Consider the following 12,308-nt stretch of genomic DNA (forward strand, 5'->3'; position numbering starts at 1 on the left):
TGTTTGAAACTTTTTTCGATTAAATGCCTAGATTCTAAGATATGGCTTTTTTACCCTTTTTTACCCTTTTTCTCATTACCAGAAAATCTGATTGCAAAAAAATTAGCACCATTCGATTCAGCGTCGTCGAATTACCATTATATCAAATTTCGCCCGGCTAGCTAAATTTTCCAAGTTGTTGCCTAGACTATAATAAAACATAGAGAAGTGACGGATCGCAGAGGCGGTAATTAACGGTAACAAAACGCAGAGGTGATAACGAGCAGTGAGACACATTATTTCTTATTCATCCGGATTAATCAAGACGAAAGGTGGACCACGTGCGTTGTACGTGGGTGACCGTCATTAAGGTGTAGACGAACATGAACCAGGGTTTTTATGCCGCAAGGCTTTTCCCTGACGAGCCAATAAAGCATTGCACTTCCTTGGCTCAACCACATGTTTTTCATTTATTCTAATTAACCCTTTCACCTTCCTCACAATTAGCTGAGACAATCGCTGGAGGATTCTATATGGGAGGAAGAATTTTGGCAAATACAATAAATGTTATTCTATGTCAATAAAATTATTGAATTATTTTCTTTATTGTAAGTATAATAATTTCATATTAAACATTTTTAATTAAGTAACTATGAAATCTAGTTTTTAATTGTGGCACTCCATCTGAAAAAAAATGATTAATAAATTAATTATGATCGATATTGGTACAATGTTATTACAGGAAGGGATTGATTTTTTTAGAAAGAAATTTCGTTTTATTGTATAAATATTTCATTAGTTTCGTGTACTGATACCTAACCTCAAAATTATTTTACATTATCGTAACAGACGTTCCAAACGTTTTTGTGTTCCGATCTGTTATGTAGTATTTTTTTGTCATCGTATTATAAATAAAAAATCAAAATCTGTATTTTCGTCATATTTTGATTAGGGTAAAAATGCAGCGTTCAAATTGATTTTCGAAATTTCGTTCTGTTAATTTAGATGTGAAACATGTATCAGAATTAGGCCGTCCAGTTAAACAAGATTTGAACAAAATAAATTCACTAGTAAATGTTAATTGTCGCATAATGCCGCGAAAAATAGCTGAGTAGTTGAATTTATTAAATTCGACAAATTATTTAAAATACTTTGGACTTCAAATACAGTCGTCTGAGTTGAGTCTAGGTTGTATCAGAGTTACGAATTTTATGCTGTCAGAATATTTTTGCGAATCTAAAAGTAATCGTTATGTCGTTTTTGTTATACATTTTATAGATAATTATAATAATTAAATAATTAAAACCTATATTTCTGATAACTAGAAAAAGTATATGCATACTACATTTGTAAAGAAAATCAAAAATATTTTAATTTAATTCTAAGTGCACAGGACAATTATATTTTTAAAGTTATGATATACCAATATTGAAAACGAGTTACTGTATGAAAAAAGTTATTTTTTATTTACTATTGAAAAAACGAAATTACTTTCCAAACAGGCTAATATTTACTTCCTCATTTTTTGGTGTAATCCATGTTTCTAAATGTTCCATATCTTTCTCATCTTGTTCATCACTACTATCGTCTAATATAATAAGTGGTGGTATTTTATGAAACGATCCAAGGTAAATGATACTGGTATCAGAGAACTGATTGCTAAGATTTTCCACTTTGTCATGAGTTGAATCCACTTCTTTAATCGTTTTTGAACGTGTTTTATACGGATGCTTGTAAAAACTTTAAAAGAAAGAGAAAAAATGATTCCTTAAATTATCCATTACTATACTTCTATTTAAACTGAAGATCTTTTCATATTTTTCTATTTCTATTTAGGTTACCGAGACGTCATGTAATAATCATTGAATTTCCGCTTTTTTCTTTTAACACGTGTATCTTTTTGCGTAAGATTTTTTAACGTATTTTCAATTCTTCTGGATCGACGTATAATCATGACACAATTTATTTTTTTTTTTTTCAATTAAATATTATCATCGATAAAGATTATAACTTTTCAATTTATTCATCAATTGTCTTATTAATTGTAATTGATTTTCCGATAACACACTGTATCAACGTCGTAAATTAAATAAAATTAATAAAAATATTCGTAAAAATATGAAACTATATAGTATAGTTTACGTAAAACTTTGTCTATAGTCGAAGCAAAAAAAAATGTCATTTGATCGATAAAACGTGAAGTCAATTGACATTGAACAAGAAAATTGATGAGAAGTTTGTTGGAAATAAATGAGAAACTATCGTTATCAGGTAATGTAACAGTTTATTGAAAACACTTTTGTCCGCCCGATGTCCGGAGCGATCCTCGCTGATATTAAAAAACGCAGAGTCTTAATAACATGATTATCTCATGGGTGTTGTTACATGGAAGGTAACTTGGACGATATTCGTGAAACCAGCATCGTTTTTCCATAACGATTCTCGTACGTATTAAACCACGATTTAAAAATTCCTAGGCACGTTTGAACAATTAAATAATAAACGATAGAAAAAGATTCAATGCATTTTTCCCAATCTTTAAATTTAATAATAAAAAAGAAAAAAAGAAATATAAAATCCAACGCGTAATAAATATACTAGCATTTAAAAAAAAAAAAAAGTATTTTAAAATACGCGCGAGAATCACGCAAGCGTCCTCTAACCCACATAGACAGAATTTGTGTATCCTCATTGGCCGATTTCACGGATATTCCTCGTCGTCTACAGGTCCGTGCGAATATCGCAAAAATTCGAGTCGAAACAATTCTGAGCGTTTTATTTCGCGCTCGGAGGCGATATTTGTTATTCCTTTTTTACTTATTTATTTTTTCTTTCTTTTTAATATTATTTATTTTTTTTTTTATTCATTATCGTTTTATTATTATTTAATTATTTATTTATTTATATTTATTTATTTATTAGGTAGGATAATGAAAGCAATCGTCGGTGTATCTCGAGATAAGCTTATGTTGAACAATTAACGATTCAATCTCACCTTTCATTTTTAATCTTTTCGAGCGAATATAGTACTTAGTATATAAAAAACAACCCTTTCTTTCTTTCCTTATTACTCATCTATTCGATTTATACGGTCGTTAATTTTCTTTTTTTTTTTTCTTTTTTTCTTCAGAACACCGTTCTTATCGTCGCTTTTCGACTATACGTTGTTCGATTAGGCGACTTTTGTAAAACGTTCGAACGTTTCTTTTTACTTTTTTTTTTTTGTCATTTTACTTGATCGATTTTCGGACGTTCTGACGTACAAATTTTCCGAATTTATCTCGATTATCCGAATTAAATAACAAGTATCAAATGAATTACTGAAAAATAAGGTAACGTAGAATAAATATAATAATATCTATAAATAATAATAATGTAGAATAAATAATATTTTTATATTTTACGAACTAAAAACAATGGTGAGAGAAAGAGATAGAGAGAGAGAATCAGAGTAAATGTGTTATATACAATAAATAATATTTCTAATTTATAAATTAATTACGTTATTACGGAATTATTACGTTCGAACGTCTTATTAAGAATAAACAAATTTATGAAATCCTATTCGTTAATCAAATAAAATTACTCGAGACATGAATCTTTATAAATTAATTTGCATTTAAAATTAATATTCTTCTATATTTTACTAAGAAAATTCAAGAATTTTTCTAATGAGACAATTAGTCGAATAATCGAGATAGATTTATGTTTTTATTTTTGTTTTCTTGTTTTTTTCAAACATATCTCTGTAATTAATTATTCGTATTAATTGAATTCGATTGTTCGCACGGGCCCAATTGTTGCATCGTCGGGTTCCGCATAAATTATATTCCTCCTGGTATTACTGCAGGTGCGTATATATGTATGTATGTTACGTGTATATGTGTGCGTGTGTGGTATTATTTTATTCCTGTAGATGTAGAAGTAAATGAAACGAACGTATGTACACACACACAAATACGTTCGTTTATTCTCGTATCGCTTTATTTTATTCTTTCTGAGCGTGTGTTCATGTGGTACGTGACAATTACGTAATGTGCGTGTGTATAAGTTTTTTTATGTTTTTAGCCTAGCGGCGATATTATAATACTTTACCAAAAGCTATAGATATCCTTATGCGCAGCTACCAAGGTTTTTCATTTTTTACTTTTATATTTTCTTCCATTTTTTTTTTTTTCGTTTTCTTTTTTTTCCATGCGATCAACTTCATCATCCATTCGCATGCTTTGTTTTATTTTGTATTTTTTATCCTCCGTTTAAATTCATTTTTGCGTGCCTGTGGCCAAACCCCCCCTCCCTTCGCGATCGTGTGCTAAATTTTAATTCGATTCCTAAAACGCTTATGTTTAATTTGACGTTTTATAATTTCCCCATCCCCATTTTTCCCCACCATTCCTAACTCATCCATATTTTTTGTTTTCTTTCAGATTAAATTTATTATACTTAATAATTGATTGTGGTTCTCAAACTCTTAGTCTCTCTCTCTTTCTCTCTCTCTTTCTCTCTCTCTCTCTCTCTCTCTCTCTCTCTCTCTCTATCCTAGGATCAGAAGGTTCACACATAGATCATTCACGACTTTCGAGTTTCTTTTATGCGAAAAAGGCGGACAACTTTTATTTATTTTTCCTCTTTTCTTATTTATTTATTTCTTTTTTCTTTGTCTTTTCTCTTCTTTTTTTTTATTTTTTTTTTTATTTTATCTCCGGATATAATTGTTATCGTTCGCTTACGCCAATACAATAATTAATGTTCAGCGACGTCTCTCGTATTTTTTTTTTTTTTTTTTAAAAAGAATTTTCACGGAGACGAGGAATTATCATACAAATGAATTAGTTCTTCTGCGATTTTTTTTTTCTTTTTCTTTTTTTTTTTCTTTTTTAAGTCATTACATCGAATTTCACATATGTTCATCGATAACTTTTTAGATAGTTCCAAGTTTATAAAATGATTTTCGAGAAGTTTATTGAAATGTATTTTTTTTTTTCCCTAATACAGTAAACTCCCGTATAGCACGAAATTAATTCATCAAAAAGTAATTAAATTATTCGTATTTAATTAATGAATTATCATAAAATAATGACAATACAATTCTTTTGAGTTATCGTTCCGTTTCAATTTGCTAAATATATGCTATTCACAAATTCATTTTATTATTCTAGTAGATAGAAACATATAAAACAAAGTTGGATATGACAATAAAAAATTATTTATATGTAATTAAATAATTATCATAAAACAATTAAAATATACTATAATAAAATTAACTATTCATCCTGTTTCAATTTGCTATACGTACAATACATTTTACAAAATCATTTGACTATCCTAACAGAGATAAAACATAGAAAACAAAAATTTGACATGACAATAGTCATTCAAATATATTATTTATATTATTCGTATATACACGAATGAGAATTTTCGCATAAGACGATTTTATATAACGCGCATAACAACCCACGTTATACCGGAGTCTACTGTAATGATTAATAAAACGCTAATCGGGGAATCTAAAATCGATTCGTAGAGAGTAAAACATCACTCGATTAATGCGAGCGTGAATTTATCGAATTCGAGCTAAACGCGACGAAGCACGAAGGGTATACACATCAGTAAGGCCTTGACTGACAATAATTAATTATTATACATTTTGCAATAAATCACTATTTTTTTCATTTAATAATATTCCCGAACACAAAATCGTCCAAGCGTACGGTCCTTTGTACTCTTAAAATGCCGCTATCATTGAGTATGTATATGTTTTTCTTTTCATTTTTTTATTTACCACTTTTTATTTACTTGAAAACACACATTGGCTCGTTAAATATATCGATCCTATCCACCTTCTTCGTTTATACTTTTTTTCCTTTTTTTTTTCTCTTTTTTTTTTTTGTTTCTTTTTGTTTGTCTCCTTTTTCATTACGAGTCATAAACTTTTTGTAATCGTTTATAATTATTTTTCTTTCTTATATAGATTCAACACACGCGACACGCCTGAACTTATTCTCCGTCTCTCATTTCGAGGTTATCAATAATATCCCGTATTTTTAATTGACGTACGTTACATACACACACACACACACGCGCGCGCGCGTGTATGTAAGTACATGTACACGCCTCGTATTAACACATCTAAACATATACACAACGATCGACAACGATCATTCGCTTTTATCTTTTTCTTTTCTTTTTAATTTTTTATTTTATTTTATTTTTATTTTTTTTTTATTTTTTTTAATCTCTTATCTTCCAATCTGCTTTTTCTTCTCCTCCACTTCTTCGTCTTTTTCTTTTTTTTCTTTTCTTCTTCTTCTTCTAATATTCATTAACATTATTAGGTAGAGTTACTTTTATGGTTTTCTTTTTTGTTTGTTTTTTTTTTGTTTTTTAAATTTTTATTATTTCTTTCTTTTCTATTTATTATCGTTTGATTAGTTGCACTAGCCTTGATTGTCGGCATTTAAGGGCTGCACTGGCAGACAGCGTGTATGGCGACACGTGCGACGACTCACTTCGTTCGAGCGCGCTTATCTTCTTTCTTTACACACGTACACACTCACATATACACGCACACATTTACTCTCTCGCTATTCTCGCTTTTTTTTTTCTCTCTCTCTCGCACAATTATTAATTTGTCTTCATTAACACACATAGAATTATTTCTCTTTCAGACTTGTAAACGAAGACGAGATTAATTAATTATTTTATTTTATTTTATTTTATTTTATTTATTTATTTATTTATCTTTCCACGCGAACGCATACTAATGCAAAGACAGAAATTTCTTTCCTTTGTCTTTTTTCTCTTTCGTAATTTCTTCTTTTTTTTTTATTTCTTTTTTTCCCCATTCTTATTCATTATTTTCTTGATCTTCGTTCATTCGTTTATTTTTATTTCATTTTTTTTTATTTGCTTTATACCCCCTTTCTCTCTCTCTCTCTCTCTCTCTCTCTCTCTCTCTCTATTTTGCCGAAACACGCGTACGATGATACTGGGTGCGTAAAGATATAACGTTGAAAATGTATTTTAATCGAAAGTAGTCGACAAGAACGATGTCACGATACTCGTTTCTTTCTTTTTTTTGTATGTTTTTGTTTTTTATAAATATTATGTAAAATTAAGCTCACGTTGCAGATTTTATTTACTTCGTTTATCTCAGTCCCTCTCAACGATCGATGACTACGTTTTTATTATTTACTTTTATTATTTTTTTTTTCTCGTTTCGTTAAACAACAACGTGCAAATCGATGATGTTGATTCAAGAATTCATTGTTGCATTCGACATGGAACACGCTTGAAAATTTTGGAGTTTACGTTTCTCCAATTTCGATTGTTTTTACCGACCAAAATGTTGATGAATGTAATGAATGTAATGAATGAAATAATTGAGCCTTTTTTTTTTTATTTAATAGTATAAGTCCATTTATTCTGATTGCAAAATATTAATATATGTTCATAAATTTAGGCAATATTTTGTTCTAACATAAAGCTTTAATCAACGAGTATACTCGTCATGTAGAAAAAGTAGTTAGCATTTATTTTTTAAATTAAATGGCGTAAAAGGAAAGTTGTACAGGTAACATTTTTGTCAAATTTGAAATAAATGCATAAAAACTAGACAATGTCATATGATTAGAACATTTGAAGTGTCATTATATATTGCAACTTGTATAAACAGCAGATTAACTTTCTACCTAATCATTTTCTTAAGTAATTGATTTTTTTTATTCTTTTCTTTCATATGTGCAAATTATATGTTTAAATTAAGTAAATAAATAAATGTCAATAATAAAATTATTAATTTTATAAAAAAGAATAACACAGTCATTTGATTAGAATTAAATTCAATATTACAACAGTAATACATACTCTAGTTTTGACAAGTATACTCAGTTGCTACAGTTTATTGGTTAATAAAATAATTAAAGAAGAACAAGATATGTTTCATAATACAATATTTTCAAAAATAAAACACTTATGTATTACCATTTGATATTGAAAATTGTTTTAACGTTTTCATAGGAATATTTTATTATATTGTCTTAACTCCATTTGTTGTCAAACAAATTTTCACTTATTTTCAGTTATTCAATTTTGTTGTTAACAATCCACCCCTCCCAAGAGGGAGAAAATTGTTGTACTTTGCACCCCTTTTTAGATGTACATTTTCTTAAAGACTAAAAATATTCCCTTATATTATTTTGTTGTCAAAATCGGACTTATACAATGTAAAAAAAAAAATCAGCTCAACTATTCGATCGCTTGTTTATTATTTGTCATTTAATGAATTTTTTTTTTTATCAGGCTGGAAAAGATTTGATTTTTCGAGGACGAGAGATAGAGCCACACGTTACAAGGGAGGATAAAATTTTTTTCACCGGCACGTGTGTGGTTGTGTATGCGTGTGTAGTAGTGGTGTGTGTGTGTGTGTGTGTGTGTGCACGTGTATGAATGCGTGTGGTATGTTAACGTGTATAAACAGCGTATAGTAATTATTATTAATATTAATAGCAGTATGTATAAATATTTAATGATAAAGAACCTTAAAGTTGGTAGTAGATTTTTTTTCTTTTTTTATGTTTTTTCGTTAAGGGGGAATTTCATGGTAACGCGACTTTTAAAACAAACGCGCGTATATGCACGTACACACACATACACATTACACAACACGTATGCACACAACACGTATGCACACAACACTAGGCGCGCGAAAGCTGTGCTTGACGGAAGAAACTCAAAGGGAAAACCATTCGATTATTTTTTATTATTTTTCTTTCTTTTTTTTTCATTTCTTATTTATCTTTTTACTATAAAATTTTCTTTGTTTATTTATTTATTTATTTATTTATTCATTTATTTGTTTATTTATTAATATAACAATGAATATTTCAGATTAACGTCACCGAATTACCTTAATAATGACTTTTTTACGTTCAACCACTTCGAGTCTAGAAGGCACCAGTAACGCATAATCAGGAAAAATGAGGGAATTAAATGAAGGGAAAAAGACTTAAAACCGTTGTTTATCCTTTTCTTTTCTTTTCTTTTTTTGTTCTTATTTTTTTTGTTTTGTTTTTTTCTTTTCCGTAATTTTTGTAAAAATTCTTCGATAAGCTCTCTCTCTCTCTCTTACTTTTTCCCAATGCTACGTTTTCTTATATGTGTGTGGTGTGTATTATTTTTTTTCTTTTTTCTTTCGAATAATTAATTTATTTCCTTTGTCTCTCTTTGTTTCACCTCTCCATTCTCTTTCCTTTTCACTTTTCTTTTTGCATTCTAAATAATTCTCATTCAATTCAAGACGTACGTTCGTTAGATTCATAAAATTATTTTCTATTAATCTTTTTTTGCCTCGCAAGGCTCTCTGGAAATATCTCATTTAAAATTTATTAGAGCGTTTTCCTGATACAACGCACCACGACGTAATCACAATTTTTGTTCACTTTTATAATACATATTTCCGTTGTTTAATTTATTTTTTTTTTATTTTCAAACTATGATGATTACGCGCTCGCGTCCAGAAATAATAATAATCGAACGACGTACGCGTTAAAGTATTTCTTTTTTTTATTTTTATTTTTCTTCTTCCTCTTCTCTTCTTCTTCTTCTTTATCTTTATCATTCATTTAGAGTTCGTTTCTCGTAGCAAAGAAGAATTTTCGTAGGCTGATGCAGGCGTGTGATATAATAACATTATTTTAACGATATTGCTCGTAGAGATGCGATATTTTTTTTCCTTTTTTTTTTCTTCTTCTTCTTCGATTGCACCTCAATCTTGTTTCTCTTTCTTTCTTTCATACGTCGACCAAGAAAAATGGATTACCGCGGAAAAAATAATTAACATTTTTGCGTTACTAGAAAATAAGTATAGTAATAAGTATAGTACATTGAATAACACGGATATATGCATGTAGCAAGAGCGTATTTTACAGTGTTGGCATTTACGAGAAACAATTTTGGATATGTTACAAAATGTCAAACAGCTTTCAACGTTGTTTTCTTTTACGTAATGTATCTACATATACATATTCATACAAACACATATACAGTAGGACCTCGATTTAATCGAAGTTTTGATTATCCGTTGTATTTTGTTTGTTAACACATTGCGTACGGTTTAAAAGAATTCTTGTATATATATAATAAACCGTACTTTGAGGCTGGGTTGTGATATATTTCATGTTGTTGTTACTTTTATACGCACGTATTAACGAATTAAAAATAATTTTTTATTCAATTCAATAATATTAAATATATAATACATTCTGTTACCAGCCTATTCATGACATAGTTCAACATATATATGTTATCTATAATCCCCACCCTATTTTTAAATCCCATCTGATTAGGAGGAATCATCCAACAATAAGATTTTAGACGTGCTAAAAAATTTGCGGGATTCTGAAACATATTTGACAACCAGAACCCAGTTCGCAATATGTTAACAGATGTTGAAGTCGTGTCGAGATAAATTCATGTTTCTTCTAAATATTTTTCTCAGTATTCATTTACTTTTTATTACTTTTGATAGTGTTTACTGTTACTGCAGTATTATTTACAACGCAGTATTTGTTAAGAGGAAAAAAGTTGTAATTTTAGTAAAATAAAAAGTTAAAACATTACGAAAAATAAATTCAATTACCGTTGAGTTTAATTTTAAAAAGTCTACATTAAGAGAATGAAAGAAAATACAGTGAAAAATGAAAAAATAAATCATAAGAATAGAGTTACGATTTTAAAACGTATTCTACAATACTTATGTTAAACTAACGTGACGATGTAACAAAAGAAGATTTTAATAAAGATGAAAAGTTTACATAATAAAAAAGAACTTTTAAGGGTAAAATTAATAAAGTAGATAACAATATAAGAACATATAATTTTTTCTATTTTGTAATATATCGTTTATGTTCAGCAAAAAGTCACTAACCATATATTCATTTATTATTAATGAGAATATTACTAATCATTACTCCATAAAAGATATCGATAGTTGTCTGTGAAAGTACTCACAAAAAGCATACTTATCTCAAACTCGATTTTTCCTATTAAAAATTTATTTGACAAGTAATAACTCACATAACATTAGCATAAATATTAGTTACTAATTTTTGACTGAACTTAGACGATGTATTCAACACAATATATGCATAAGTATATATTTTTAATAAAAGCAAGCAACAACAAAAAATCTTATTTTGCATATAAGAAACGTTTTTTTTTTCAATATTCTAATTCTAATCTCGATTATCCGCATTATTTGTCCCTCGATCACGTTGTGTAATTAAGATCCTACTGTATATACAAATACACAGGATGTCTTGTAACTGATGGTACAAACGAGCAGGGAGTGATTTTACATGAAAAAGTAAGTCAAAAATGTAGAATATAATTTGTTTGTAAGAGGCTTTTTGTTTTACGAGAAAAATTGGTTTGAAAATTTATCGAGTACGCGTCCACTCAATTCAATTTCAGTTTTATGCATTTTAATATGTTTAAATACATTGTCAGTATGACGATACCTCTTGTATCGGTTCTATTTTCTAAGGTCAGTCAATTGCACGCATATTCGACAAATTTTCAAACTTGTTTCGCATGAACAAATTTTATTTTCAATTTTCGACATAATTCTTTTTATATATAATCACATGTTTTACTCGTTTATATCACAAATTACAGGCCACCCTGTATATATAAATTTTATTTCGTTCTTTACCACATGCGTAACGTCGTATAACAAACAACATCTACGACATAACGGAATACTTTGCGAGAGCGATTGAATCGACTATAAAAATATATGAAATATCAAATGATTAAGAAAAATCATTATATAGTTAATTTCGTAATAATACGTTTAAACATCCCTCTACTATATCGACATTATAATATTATTTTTCCTCGAGATATTCATGGATCACATAACCACCACGACTTATTGTTATAGAGAAAACTTTCAGAAGATACCGATTAAAAGATCGATCATAATATCAATATCGACATATACGATCGCGTTGTAATCCATTTTTCTAAATCTCACACTTTTAACTATAACTTGTTATTTTAATTTAATTCCTATATCTATAGAAACTATTTTATTCCTATCCTCTGTAAACGATTTCTTATTTGTGAATACACTATTTAACACGGATACTCTCACCGTTTCTCGTTTATCTTTCGAGCACGCTTTCGCACACGCATATATACTCGCATACTCTCTCTCTTTTCGTTTCTCATAATAATATCATTTTTTAAACATACAGAAAAACAAATAATCTCTTCAATCATTTTATTCTTATTCTCATTATTATTATTATTATTATTATTAT

This window comes from Polistes canadensis, unplaced genomic scaffold, assembly GCF_001313835.1.
Source record: "Polistes canadensis isolate GaletaPanama2010 unplaced genomic scaffold, ASM131383v1 scaffold_178, whole genome shotgun sequence".
NCBI lineage: Eukaryota > Metazoa > Arthropoda > Insecta > Hymenoptera > Vespidae > Polistes > Polistes canadensis.